The sequence below is a fragment of the Equus caballus genome, chromosome 25 (genome assembly GCF_041296265.1).
Source record: "Equus caballus isolate H_3958 breed thoroughbred chromosome 25, TB-T2T, whole genome shotgun sequence".
Classification (NCBI taxonomy): domain Eukaryota; kingdom Metazoa; phylum Chordata; class Mammalia; order Perissodactyla; family Equidae; genus Equus; species Equus caballus.
In genome coordinates this window covers 23668878-23684071 of record NC_091708.1, presented here as the reverse complement: position 1 = coordinate 23684071, position 15194 = coordinate 23668878, and the positions used below count along the sequence as shown (strand labels likewise).

The window sequence follows — 15194 nt, the reverse complement described above, 5'->3', positions numbered from 1 at the left end:
CAGAGCACAGGCCAGGTATAGAGGATGGCTGGGAAATCATTATATAGCTGGTGACAACGGGAAGGTGGAGTTTTGCGCATGAACATGTAATATGTGCAAGTTAGACCGGTGAAAATCAACGACCACCTGTTTACCAAAGTCAGCTCGCACAAGACACTGGCCTCTGGAAGGAGCCTGGAAAATGTCTTTAGAGAGAAGGAGGAGGGTGGACAATGAATTCCATGCCCAGCCGTGGCAGCCTCAGGTGTTTACATTCTGTAGTGTCTTTCTACGTGCTGGAGCAGGCAGATGTTTAGTTTTCTTCATTGTTATTGCAGTCCTGCCTTCCACGGTAACAATAAAACAGGACACACGTCAGAGTCCAAGAGAGGTCCCTGGAAACCAAAGTCTTCTCCATCTTGCTTTTAGCAGACAAGTTCTCAATGTGATTTCTCTTGCCTAAGAGTAGGAGCGTCCACACTTTTATAAGGGCTTCTCTATTGTGATAGAAAAGGAGAACAAGATGTCACTTAATTTTTGCCTTCTTGTCTGATGCTGAGTAGTGCATTTTTTGTTGTTCGTGCCATGGAGTCGATTATGACTCTTAGTGACCCCGTGTATAGCAGAGAAGAACCCTGCCTGGTCTTTTCGCGCCATCCTCTCACCTTCCGGCGCTGTAGCAGATGATGCTCCGCTGCTACTCACAGGGTCTTCATGGCCAATTTTTTGCAAGTGGGTGGCCAGGTCCTTCCTAGTCTGTCTTAGTCTGGAAGCTCCACTGAAACCTGTCCACCATGGGTGACCCTGCTGGTATTTGAAATACCTATGGCACAGCTTTTAGCGTCACAGCAACACACAACCTTGACAGTATGGCAACTGACAGATGGGTGGTGTGGTTCCCTGACCAGGAAACAAACCCAGACCACGGCGGTGAGAGCATGGAATCTTAACCACTGTACCACTAGGGTTGGCTTGTGCGTTTTTACCAATGCAATATTTACCAGGCACTAACAGTATTTTCTTGCTGAGACAAGACCCAATAATGGTTCATAAAGTGCTATTTAGTGGATCAGCATTGTCTTAAATGAAAAATTAGCAGAGTGCATTTACTGTAGTAATGGTAAGTATTACGTGTGAAACTCATTTAGTTCTAGGTATGTTTATTCCAGGGTGACAATGTAAAATGTGTTTCTCACTGTGGGTGCTGGTAAGTCACTACTGAAAGCCATTGCCATAGAGTTTCATCTTCGTCAGGGAGGACCTGGTACAGGGCTTCCCAAAGAGAGGTTCTGGGACCAGGAGCATCAGCTGGGGACTTGTTAGAAATGCGCATTCTCAGACACACCCCCAAGACCGCTGCCAGACACCCTGAATCAAAGCTGGGTGTGGGTGGACCGTCACAGAAGCAATCCAGATTATTCTGATGCACCAGATTAGTCTGGTGCTCATGTTTGAGCACCACTGAGAAAGTGCATTTTACAGACATGGAATTCAGAGAGAGGAAGTACCTTGCCCAAGGTCACACAGCTAGTAAATGGTTGAGTCCAAATGTGAACCTGGGTGTGCTAGAGAAAACTAAAAGAATGATGAACTATGAACAGATTCTCTCAAAGCAAATAAAATCTAATGCTTCTGTGAATCCTTTCATTGGTGTCACACTCAGGCCCATGCGTCCCCATCCAGGAAATGGATTTCAGAGAAATTTCCTTTACTGACATATTCCTCCCTCCCAGGAATGTTCCTGAAAATCTGTGTGTAACATCAATAACCTTTAGCTGTGTCATGGGTACCCACTATTTAAAAATCTTTAGCCTTCTTTTCCATCAAGTTTTTAAAGGCAAATGCTTGGGATTTTCATGTTAGATATCCTCTTCCAGGGAAGCGTTCCTTTGACTACTCCTCCTCGGGGCTTTTAAGAAAAGGAATGTGGGGCCAGATAAGGATGAGAGGTCAGAGAAGAGCAGAGAAGGAAAGAGAGACTAAGCTAGACACTGGATTTCTCTAAAGCCACTGCTCCCACAGGTCATCCTCCTTCATTCTCCTGAAAAAGATGGGGCTTTTCTCCAGAAAACTCCATCAACACTGAAAAGGTCGGGTGGGAACTGAAATACAGACTCAGCCAGGATTCCTCAGCCCTGAAGTTTCCAAGCTTGAGTCATTCACATGCCACTCTTATTGTCCTTTACTTTATCTACTTTTTGTGTATGAATAAATTTAATTTGCAACAAATCTTGTTATCATAGCACCCTAAATAGAATAGGAGTATTATTCTGAGAAGTAGAAGAAAACTTCATAAACAAATACACTGGAGACAAAATGATTTTTGTTTTCAAGTCTAACTTGGTATATGGCTTGTCAAAGACTCAGAGGCTGAGTGCTCTCTCCCCTCCCATCCACTCTCCTCCCCCCCTCTCCCGTCTCCTCTACTTTCCTTCTCTTCCCTCCCCTCCCCTTCCTCTCTTCTCTACTCCCTTCCCCTCCCCTCTCCTCTACTCTCCTCCTCACAACTCTCCTCTCCTCTGTCTTCCGACAGGATGAACAACTATTAGAGAGATATTGAAACTAGAACTGCACCAAATTAAGATTTTCTCCTTGAGTAATCAGTACTGAAAGAAAATAAAAAAGGAATCAAGAGGAAGTATATATGGGCACTCTCTGTACTTTCTGCTCAATGTCTCTTAAACCTAAAACTGCTCTAAAAAGTAAAGTCTATTAGTTTAAGTGTACACATAAAAATAAAATTGAGTTTTAAATTGGAAGAAAAAAAGGAATTAACAGTCTCCCCGCATTAGTCAAGGTTATTTGATGCTGCTTTCTCATACTACCCCAAATCATCGAAAACTACTACCAAAAGTACTTCTCAGAGTAACATTGGTCTGTGGCCCACGTTTTGTGGAACACTGCTTAGCCAAAGTCTGGTTATATGAAAAAATAAGAAGACAAAGCATAGATTGGATGGTTAGCTATTGATGGCAGAATGAAGTTGTGAACCCTTCACCTTTCTGCCAAAGCCCTTCCTGATCTGGGCCTCACGTTCATTTTTGCTCTTCTCCCATTGCCCATGCACCACAGACGTTGTCTCAAACTCTATGCTCTTCCCTTCGTCTGGAATTTCCTCCCCCCATCTCTGCCTGTCAAGTCTTATTCAAGATCACCCAGCAAACGCATCATTCCTTCAAGTCAGCTCACACAGTCATGTGAAGCCTCCCGTGGCTATCCCAGACAGAGAAAGCTTGCGTGTCTATCGTGTGTCTATGGAGCTGTGTGTGCACAACCATTCCAGCAGCCATCTTTCTGCAGGGTGTAGTGGATTTTTATGTCTGCCTAAGGTCACCAGATAAAATACATGGCACATAGTTAAATTTGAATTTCAGATAAACAAAGGATAATTTTTCAGTGTAAGTATGTTCTGTGCAATATTTAACTGGGTGTCCTGTGTTTTTTATTTGCTAAATCTGGTAACCCTACGTCTGTCTCCAGTGAGACCTAGCTTCCTAAGGACACAGGTGGTGGCTTTCCATCCTTGTGTGTGCGGTCCCAAGAACATTACCAGGCACTTAGTAGAGGCTTGGTAATTATTGGATGGATGAATGACTACATGAATGACTGCTGCCCAAACTCCCATAGGACACCCTAAGATTTCAACTGAGATCAGGAATACATTTTTATTTCTACCTAAAAATGCAGGTTTGGAAGGAGAAAGATAATGTGCTCAAATTTAATACATTCATAATCTATAAACTAGACCTGTAGGAAGGAGCAAAGGTGTCTACATTATTCTCTATCCTGTCTTTAATACATATAATAACAAGTCACACACTGCATAGCTTCTATATACTTTACAAGTCTACCATCAGCTCCCACACAGATCACATTATGAGGGTGAGAACTTGGTATACTGAATCCAAAGCCAGACAGAATAAATAGCAGCAGCAGCCAGGAACAGAGCAACTCCATGTTGGGGCCAGTTCTGTCTCTATTAATCAGGTTGGCAATTAATCACCGGGTTTCGCTTTACAGCTTTCCTGTGAGGGCAGTGTGCCGTGATGGAAGCATCACAGACTCTAAAGTCAGACAGATCCGGTTTGTAGTCATGACTCAGGCGCTGCCAGGCAGAAGACCTCTCTGGGGCTCAGTCTTCTCATCTGTAAACCAGGCTGTAATGGATACCTCCAGAAGGTCGATGCAAGTATTAAATGGAATAATGTCCATGAAGTGTTTTGTACACTACCTGTCCACGGCAAAGTGTTCAAGGATGGGAATGATGATGGTGATGAGGATGACTGTTTTCCTTTCTACCATTCCAACCAGATTCTACTCTCTTTGAACATATGAACTGATACGTTTTTTGCTTTTTTTTTTACTTCTTTTGTATCTTCCAACAGCCTCTAGTACAATGTGCAATAAAGAGCAATCATCCTATAGACATCCAAAGAGACTGAAGTTTTTAAAAAGTTCAGTCTTTTAGTGCCTTTCATAAAGCTGACAATATTTAACCACGGAGGGGAGGGGAGGACCAAAAATTAGCCTTTATAGGTGACTAGTGGACAGCATGCTGTCTTTCACAAGTCATTTATAGGCTAAGTTTGGGCAGATAAGAAATGGTAGAGAAACAAAGAAGTAGTCACTTCCTTCTTAAAATAGTAAAGATCAGTTTTGGCATAAAAACTTCTCTTCTTATATTTCCCACCAAGATATTCCATTGGCTGTGTGCTCTAATCCCAGGCACCCACCACTGGGAACACACCTCATGAGGTGCTGGTTGCCCTGCGCACCAGCTGCTCAAGAAAAGAATTCAGAATGATTGATAATCTACTCTCAGCAAACGAACACTCGCAATATAAAAGCCATTCTCCAGTCTTAGTCCTTATTCCTCTCTGATGCGGGGTCGGTGAGCCGAGGAGTCGAAAGAAAGATTTCTTAGACTCTCAAGATCTGGCAGTAGTGCTCTTTTATTTAGAGAATAGTGTGGAATAGCATGGGGACAGGGCCCATGGGCAGGCAGAGCTGGTGCGTGGGGACAGGACCCACCGGTGGTCAGAGCTCCTGCTGCTGCTGCATGGGGACAGGACCCATGGGCAGTCAGAGCTCCTGCTGCTGCCCCGAGTTGAGGGTTAGGGCTAATTTTATAAGGCATGGGTACGTGACTTATTTTTACTGGAGAAAAGAAAAGATGATGTAAAAAGTCATTAAATGATTTCAGTGCAGATGGGATCTGGTTATTGTGCGGTCATATAACTTTAGATACGAATCTGGCCATATAGATCGGCATGTAGGTGAGGATGCCCTGGGCTTCTCTCCCTGGGGTGGTCGTAATTCATACCATAAAAAAAGTTCACTGGGTCGTATAGTTTGGCATGTAGGCCAGGTCAACTTGGGCTTCTCTAGCTGGGGCAGCCTTAATCCACATTAGTCTCTAGCTTAATTTACCTGCAGCCGTCATTAAACTTGTATTTCCACATTAAAATACATTGACTTAAGCCTAGTAAAGTCCTCATTGGCACCTGCCTTTATAACCATGTCACCCCCTGCCCAATCCAAATCTTCCCGGAACTCTTGGACCTCTGTGGCTTTGAACAATTTGCTTTACCGGAGATGTAATTTTTTCACCTGTACAATGAGAAAGCTGGGATTGTGTGGTCTCTAAGCTCCCTTTCAGCTCCATATCCTTAGGATCCCATCCTTCTGTTTTGTCATTGCTCCTCTTTAATTGAACCAGAGTCTCCCCGAGGCTAAGTTTAAGTCTGTGAAAGACTACATTGGTCAAATTTCATTTTTCTCATCATTTTAACATTCACTTCTAGGTCAGCTCAAATACGTGCTCAAGCTGATACAGGTAAAAAGGATCCAGAGGTTGAGGTTTAGCTCTTATTAACCAGAAAGTCCACTGACAACTTCTTTTACAAGGCTTGTGGGTTGAAAGGGGCCTGACATCTAGAAAACATTCAGTAATTGTTGGTAGTGTCATTGCTGTTACTATTGTTATCACTGCAACGGGGAAAATTAATATATTGGAATTATTCCATCCTTGTCTATGCCCTTGATTGGGCCTGGGAATGAGAAAGCCAAGATATGGGAAGGGAGAGGAAGAAGAATTAGCTAAGAGTAATGGCCTGGATTGGTATGTAGGCCAAAGTGAGAGAGCAGAATTAGGTCTTCCCAACCCTTCTCTGCTGTTTCCTCATTCACTCCCCATGTTTGTAGTTTGTATGAGGAGCTTATCCATGGTGAATGATTTAAAGGATTCCAGATGCCTTAAACTACACCAATAGTTATTCATTTCCTTATGTAAATAGCATCCTCTCCCAGTGGTCTTTAAAATGCAAATATACCCAGGTGGTAACACATGAAATTCCTAACACTTTTTTTTTTAAGGTAAATGCCTTACGGCGGGAGGCAGGGTTGGGGGCATCGGGGGTGGAGAAAGAAACAACCTGAGACCTGAGAACAGCTCAGTTAGAGATCAGGTTGAGCAAGGGTGGCGGTGAAGTGGGTAGAGAAAAGGACAGTAGGAGAGGGGACAAGATTCTATTCTGGAAAAGTGGAGCAGGGGACAGAGAAGATAACACTCCACTTACTTTATGGTTTCCCTTCTGAGCTACCTGCCCCTCCCCCACCAAGACGTCAAGGGCCTGTGGATTCCTTGGGGAGCCAGATCTGCCACATGCAGATGAGAATGTCTCTGTGCCTGTGGCAGTTGTGGCTTCTGACAGCATCTGATTGCCTTGTCCTCAGGCGACCTAGAACAGCTTAGGACACTTGATGAAGTGTCTACTCTAAGGATATTATTGAGGATGTTGCAAATCACACCATGTCAGAATAATGATTCTTTTTCTTGAGAGCAGCTATTTTTTCTGTGAGCACTGAGCAGGATTCCTGTAGTGGATGCTGTAATGTCCACCAGAGCCCTTACGCCAAGGGAAGGCCCCCAGCTGATAGTGACTCCCAGTTCCCCCTTCTTCTGAGAATTGCTCTTGGCTGATGGGAACCCTTTGCCCAGGATGTTATGACCCCTCTAAAGACAGCCCATAGTCAATGACTAATGTGGGGGCACAAAAGGCCCCCTGCCTTAGGAGAGTAAAACCGTGATGGGGCTTATGCTCCAGAGCCCATTTCTTATGGATCAGCCAGAGGCTAGTCTTGACCTAAGACCTTGCTTGGCTCTGTCCCTTTCTCTCTCCTGCTTCACTCCCTCCCTTCGGGCTTTTTTGAAAGAGCACCCCTCAAAACATTATATAAACCCCAATACCTGTATTAGGCTCTGCTTCTGGGAATTTGACTCTCATACACTCTACTTTATTGAATCTGAGACACTGTCAACTGTTAGGTCATTATTTTATGTATCACCAAGAAAGAAAAGATGCTGACAATTATGTGTGACATGCTTTCAGTTGGAAGACATCCTAATTTTAGCGGAAACAAATAGGCATCTTTGAATATTCACATGGGCACTGTCCTTTGGCCTTAAAATTTCAGAGAGGGTACTTCAGATGGCTTTGTGTTTGCCTGTTTCAACACCAACGCACAGGAATAGACTCTGGCATCCACCGTCAGATGTTCTTCAGCCACTAGAGCATCAAGTCTCTTCAGCAGGTCATTCTTTGGTAAAGAAATTACTGCCACAAATTCTCCATCCTCTGGCTTCGGCTTAGGTCTTACATTTTCAGCATCATCTCCATTAATAGTTGTCACGATGTGTGTGGTACAGTTTGACAAACCTGCATATATAAATATAGCTGGAGAACATTCAGCAACGTCACCTTTAGAGGCAGTTTCTTCCTCAAGCTCCCAAAGAACAGCTGCTTCCGGGCTTTCATTATCACCTACGACACTCGTGGGGAATTCAAGGCAGTAACTCCTCATTGGTGATCAGACCTGCTTCACCAGAACAATGCATTCATAATGAAGAGTTCTTTGCAGCACTGGGATGACCGCCACACCATCAGCCAATGGTCCTTTCCTGGTTATACTTTTCACAATTTCCCAAGTTCTTGTTTCACCAGTGGGATCCATGGAAGTTGTTTTTTCACTTGATCCATTTTCCTTCTGAAATTAACTCCTCTGAAATAACAGACTGCTTGGTATTTTGAAAAGAATCCATTGGTTCTTGGTTTTCCATTTTCAAACTAGTTAGTCTTCAGTGTCCTCAGGCAAGAAGTTCATGTCCAAAGTGTGGGGTGAAGGAAGGGTACTCAGGGGAACAAAAGAAGAAAGGACAAGACTGAGGTAGCAGGTTCAGCAGATCCTGGGGCTACTGCTTTAAATCTTAGGTTGTTGTGAGAATTAAGCGTGTTAGAATCTGAAGCACATGGTTTATTCATATGAAATCCCAGGCACGCAACAGTGAATCATCATCTCCCAGTGGATATCATTGCCTCTGCCAGGCAGTAGCCACAGCGTCCCTCCATTGGACACCTCTGGAAGGACCAGACCCACTGACGTTGCACAGACTCAGCATAGCCATCAGATGACTTGTTCTTTCAGTCATTATAGTAATGAAACTATCAGGAACCAGGAGAGATTCAGGATTTTTCGATTGTGCCGCCATGGAATTACAACTCCCCACTAGAACGCCAGAGAACAAAGATTTTCCTCTGCTTCTTCACAGCTGTAACCTCAGTGCCCAGGACAGTGCTTGACACTTGGTGGGTACTCAATACGTTTAGCTGAATGAATGGGTGAATAACTCCCTAGATATTTACTAGAATTACTAACGGTGAGAATTCACACCGTGGAAAGATGTGATTCATCGTTGAGTCAAATATAAAAAAAAAAAAAAGGCTTAAACTGAATCTTTAGTCCCCCTTTGTCTATGGCAGCCTTTAAAATATCCCAGTTTATTGGGGCAATTTTAATGGACATAAACTTAATAAGTTAAAGTTATATAAGTAATTAAATTCAGCTTCTATTATAATTACTTATTGATCTAAGGCTGTCCATGGAGCACCTGGCAACAAGGAAAGGAAAAACAGTAGCAGGTGTCTGGACTTAGTTGGTGCTCACTAACTAATTAGATGAGGATTTTTTTCCCATGGAAATCCTAAGGGGTTTTTATTTGTCTCAAAAATTACAAGCTGGAATCCAGGGGCTTTGGCCAACTCTGTTTATCTTTCTTGCTTCTGGACTGGAAGACATTCTATCATTAAGATGCTTTTGCATATAGCTAATCTTACTCATTGGAAGTTAATTGTGTAGTTTAAGTCAGCATTTTGATGATGCTGTATTTTACACAGTGAATAAGAGCATGCACTGGAGTCAGGCTGTCATGGTTTGAGTGGCAGCTCTGCCATCTACTAGTTGTGTGACCTTGAGCATGTTACTTAACCTTTCTGCCCTCCAGTTTCACAATCTGTAAAATGGTGATAAAATTATTTACATCACTAGATTGCAATGATGATTAAACAACTAAACAATGCCTTACACACAAGTGCTCTATGTGTTTTCTAGGTAAATTTTAAAAATGCACTTCCCAATACTTTTGTTCCCAAGAAAGTTTTTCTTAATAATTGATTATATGATAATTTAGGTGCATGATAGAAGTTATTATAAACAGGTTTATATCAGGCTTGTATTCACACATGTCTAGTAAAAACAAGAAATGTAACTCCAAAATAAAGGCTTGATTGTGTTCGAGGATGATTTGGTGGGGAGTATCGGCTTAGGTTTTTGGCAGCATGCAACAGAAATTCGCTGGCTACCTTAAGCAAAGCTGGGGAGGGGGCCGCCAGAACCAAGCCTCAGAAAGGACAGGCATCAGGCATGTCCAGGATGTGAGGAGCCGGGACCCATGGACACTTCCTTTAGGAATGATTCCAGTGATTTTTCCTCTTGTGTCACTCCCCTGGAGAGCTGAATTCTTGTGGGAGAGTTAGAGGTGAAGTCACGTGCCCACCATTGGGCCCAGTGGTAGGGAGCTGGACTAGCACCTGGATGGCTGGTCCCAATGGGATTACAGGGAATGAAGAAGAGAGAGTTATCCAAAGAAAAGTAGAGCATTCCCAAAGAAGTGGGGAGGGTTGCTTGCTGGGCAGGGCAAAGCAGCAGCTGTCTACCTCATGAAGAAAGAAGCAGGAGGAAGGGTAATGTTTTCTAAAATACCATTTATGTTTATACTTTAGGTCGTTCCACGAATTTAAATGTTTCTCTCCTCAGAGGGAACTCCCTAAGAGGCTGGCTCATCCTCAGGGCATTCATGCAAAAAGAGCAGGAATCTGGCAATAATCATAAACTTCTTTCCCTGGACTAATGAAGCAGATCTCCAGTTGTTCGGTTGCATTCATTTAAATACTAATCTTTGCCTCATGGTTTCATAATGGCAATAATTTCTAGTTCAATCAAAACACATTATGCTAAACTTTCAGAGTTCAACAAATGATAAGCTTACAAAAGTGACTCACATATTCATGAGTCCCTTTTCCAGTTGGGTTGTTTTTGGCTACAAGGACCAGAACACCCAACTCGAAATTGCTTAAGCCAAACAAAAATGTATCGGTGCGCATAACTGAATGTCAAGATGTGGACAGGCGTCAGCGGACTTAATCCGGCGGTTCCAGCTCCATTTCTCTGCAATTACTCTAGTGATTTCTGCCCTTGTTTTCTATGTTCTTCATCTCAGGCTGGAAGCAAGATGGCTGCAGAATTTTCAGGTCTCACGACTACAAAAACAATATCCGCAGGAAGATAAGATTATTTTTTATGCAGGTCTCAGGAATACGGTTACTTTCTCTAGAATCTTCTCGTGAGCTTTCCTCTTATCTCGAGGGCCCAGATTGGGTCATGTACCCAATCCTGAAACAACCCTTGTGGCCAAGGAGAAGCCATCTGCTAACAGGCTTGTATCTGGGTTCTTGAACCAGTCACTGGCAAAGAGAATTAAATTATCATGCCTGGCCCCCAGCACACAGGCTACTAGACAATAAGAAACAGGAGGAATGTATGTTAAAGGGAAATGGGGTAGGCATTTATTTTTTTCCTCCTGAATATCTGAACCTCACTACAGCACTACCCCTATGTCTGAGTAACTTAATATTTAGTGGAACACAGAGGCCACTTTCCAATAACAATGGAGACCCCAGCATCTTTCTGACCTCCCCCGCAGCTAGAGCAGAGGCATGTAACAGATGCTCCACTGACCACACATAACTCTCTGTTGGGTTCTTTTTAGAACCCATGATGCAAAGAGCCAGGAACTTCCTGGAAAATCCGTTTGAGTGGCAGGTGACTTCCAGGGACAGCAGTGGCAAGAGCAATGGTATACGCAGTGTAGGGTTGCCAGATTTAGCAAATGAAAATATAGGAGACCCAGTTAAATTCAAATTTCAGATAAAAAAACAAGTAATTTTTAGTATAAGTGTTTTAGTATAAGTATATCCCAAATATTTCATAGGACTTTATTATACTTTAAAAATTACGCACTGTTTATTTAAAATTCAAATTTAACTAGGCGTCCTGTGTTTCCTCCAACAACCCTAATCTGATGACATCCAGTTTCCAGTGGCAGCAAAGTGTTTGGTGGCAGTGGCAGACGAGTCCTCACCAGACTGGGTTTGTGCCTTGGTTTGGGTTGTGGTCCATCCTACTACCTCTTTCTCTTGCTCCTGCTCAGTTTCCAAGATGAGTTCTGCGTCATTACCAGAAATTCTGTTTGAATAAATCATACAACGTAAGCTTCAGTTGCTTGCAACTATGAACTCTGATCATATAACCCTCAACATCTACTACAAAAATTTGAACCTGCCCTTTAGCATTGATATCAGCATGAAACACAAAGTGGGAAAGTGGAACATTTTAAAAGCAGAAGTAGTGTGGTACTGCCTTCTAAAGTCTGGGCCTGAGGAGAATAGGGTTCTTTACAAGTTTCTGTTTTGTCAGTGGCTTAAGGAATTTCAGAACAATGCCTCCTGCTTCAAATCTGTGTGTAAAATGGAAACAATTCTAGAATGTTAGATAACTTAAAAAATAAGAATTATAAAATTCTAGCATCAAAAAATCCTTTCCCTTGCTAGGACTTTTTCTTTAGCCTATCCTGACTAATAAAACTAAACTCTTCTCATATATAATAATCTCACTATTATTAAGTTTAATAATATAAATACAATGAAAACCTGTAGCTTAAAAAACATCATTAAGGGGCCAGCCCCGTGGCCAAGTGGTTAAGTTCGCGCAGTCCGCTTCAGCGGCCCAGGGTTTCGCCAGTTCGGATCCTGGGCATGGACATGACACGGCTCATCAGGCCATGTTGAGGCGGCATCTCACGTGCCACAACTAGCAGGACCCACAACTAAAAGTATACAACTATCTACTAGGGGGGATTGGGGGAGAAAAAGCCAAAAAAAAAAAAAAGCACCATTAATACTTTTTGGCTGCTAAATTATACCACATTCCTATTAACCATCTTACTTTCCCAGAATAATATATCTTCATGGTTGAATTCCCTTTGGATCAAAAGCTGATGCTAATTTACCAGTTGTCATTGGGTAGCATAATGAAGCAATTTAATTATACTAGTGGTTATAAATTGGAAACACTGCCCTCCTTTTTCTTTAGATCATGAAAGAAGCATCTTGGTTCTAGATCGTGAAGTTTGCTACCCTGGGGATAGTGGGTCTCTTGGGCTACTGGCTTATTAAGTGATGGTAAAGGTTGCTTGCTGAGGTGGAACATGTTGCTTGTAAGCCAGACACAGCCTCTCCAGGCTTTTCCAGCTTTATTCCCTCATAGGCGGAATAGCTGGCATAGCTCTGGAAGCCAAATATGAAGCAAAGATTCTCTGAACAATTGACAGTTTCAAACATGAACAGGCTACTAAAAAAGGGGTGGTGGATTTTTTTTTTCCACTCAGCATCCATTCCTCTTTTCTCACATACCCTGGTTTCTGCAAAGAAAAGTATTGCTCCCATATCTCGTGAAATCTAAGAGAGACAGTAAAACCAAAGCCTGCCATTCTACTAAAGAAGCTGAGGGGTCCTTGAAGTCTCCTTCTACAGGATCCTACTTCTCACTGTCCCAGCCTAGCCAAAGTGGTGGAGCATGTAACCTCAGCCTGGTCCAACATGTGGCTATATCGACTGATCCATTGCATCAGAGCCAATGGGACATGATAAAACCTGGACTGGGACTCCTGAGAAAAAAATATTTTTGCTCTTTTTCACTGGATTTGAAGTGTTAGAAATTTAGGTTTGCAACTGCCACCACAGTGAAGGAGCTGTTCTGAAAATAGGGCAAATCAGAGGTTGTAGAAACAAAAGATGAAAGAGAAACTAGGGCCTGATCACTCGACCTCCTTCATCAAGCCATGACGGAAGCCAGACCCACCCTTGGAATTGCCAATTTCCCTTTTCTAGGTCACTTTGCTTCCTGTCGCTTGGAACAGACAGAGGTCTAAATGATACAATTGGTTTTCCCCCAACATGCAAGTGAGAGGCTGTCTAGAATGAAGAATAGTCACAGCCAGGCCTCAGACCAAGGCCTCCGACTTCTGGATCCCTATTAGGCGGAGTCTGATCCAGGATCTCCTGCAGCATCCCTGGTAACTTCAGGCAAATCACCTCACTTGGGCATCTCTGTATCCTCCCTGTCAAAGGAATATTCGTACTCGCCCAAGAGACTCACATGGCCATTGAAGGGGTAGTAATATTAAAGGAATGGATACAGAAATGCACATGCTCCAATATTATTCTGTTACAACATAGTAGTAGAATATTTGCTTTCCAAGCAGTCTGGAAAACTTTACCAAAAGAAGCAACTCTGGAACCACACTTTTTGTTTTTCCTGAAGGGCATGATTTGTTCCAAAATCAGAGAGTATACACATCAAATTAACTTTTAATTCAGCTACCTTGCAGTTCATTTTTTGTTTCCTATGTAAATCTTTGGTGGTCAATCAACCATATTTTCCACCAAGAGCTCATGGCTTGTTTTCAGGTGGGAATGGTTAAAAGTTATATATAATAACATGTGTTTGACATCTATGAATAATTTTTATGATAACGTTCAAGAAGGGGATATTTCACAAAACTCTGTCCTCAACTCAGGATTAAATGGTGACTTACTGGTGTTTGGTTTTGCAGGGGGAGGTAGGACAGTGCCAGATTATGTTTCAGTTATCAGATTTCTCCAGAAAAACCAATGATCTTCTAAACATGTTTCCTGAGAAAATGACTACGTGTAAGTTACTCTACAATAAATTTCCTGTAAATTGCATAAGTGATAAATCAAAGAGGAGAAAAAGCTCAGTGCCTCTACAATTGTTTAAGAATTGTGTTAACATGGTAACTGGTTCCATAAAACATGCCATTTTATTGCTAGACAAAGTATTTACTAGTTTCTGCAATCATCGAGAAATAAAACAGAAAGGGGCCTGAAGTAAGCAGGGATGAAGCCCCTATTCCTCAGTCCTTGTATCTGTAAAAGGAAATTTTGGCTCCCAAGAAGGAATGATTATAGCTGCACATCTAAGTCGTTTTCTAATCCAGCGTTTTCAGGAATAAATTTGATATTTTGATCTTTGTGGGTCTGACTCATGCGTCTTCTTCTCAGTGGATTCCAAACTCACAAATAGGAACTTAGATGTGATCAATTACCTTCTCTAAAGCGGGAACTTTAGACGGAACATGCTTGGAGAGAGGACCTGAGATAAGCATGAGGTGCCTGGAGATACAGTGAATGAGAGCGAAAATGGCATGAAATGAGGTTGTGGAATAGGGAAGGATCAGACCATATATGATGGTGGCCATGGTCAGTGTTAGCATGATGCAACGGAAGGATCATTGAAGTGTTTCAAGTAAAGGAAAAACATGCTCAGATATACATATTGTGGCGTGAAAAATGGATTACAGGGGAGCAACATGTCAGAAGGGAGATGAGTTACGAGAGCATGGCCATGGTCTAGGTAAGAGATGAAGTGGTCCGAACCAGGGCAATAGCGGTGGAAGGAGAAATGAAGAAACTCCAAGTGCTTTATTGGGGTAAAAATATCCTTCATGAGCAAAACAAAGATGACCCCACATCTGGTTAAACTTACCGACAAGGATACATTTTAAAATTTTGTTGTTTCTTCAATTCCCTTTTGCTGATACAGACTCTAATTCAAGGACTAACCCTGTTTCCTCCCCCGAAAAGTGGATCATGATAGAACATGTGTCTCACAAACAGCTGCCAAGTCACATTGATAAACAAGAGGTAAAGGCCAATAGGACATAAAAATCCTACTGATAA

General features: G+C 42.5%; 2 long non-coding RNA genes and 1 pseudogene across 3 annotated transcripts in view; all 3 read right to left on the bottom strand.

Moving 5' to 3' along the window:
- LOC111770564 (uncharacterized) overlaps positions 1-15194 on the bottom strand; it is a 55359-nt gene that overhangs the window by 30502 nt on the left and 9663 nt on the right. The window lies entirely within an intron of this gene.
- Positions 7299-9318, bottom strand: LOC138920727 (ADP-sugar pyrophosphatase pseudogene; annotated as a pseudogene).
- LOC111770563 (uncharacterized) lies at positions 9516-11619 on the bottom strand. The gene is made up of 2 exons (XR_011432569.1): positions 11516-11619; positions 9516-10634 (listed from the first exon to the last, which is right to left on the bottom strand). It is a non-coding gene; the product is annotated as an uncharacterized lncRNA (long non-coding RNA).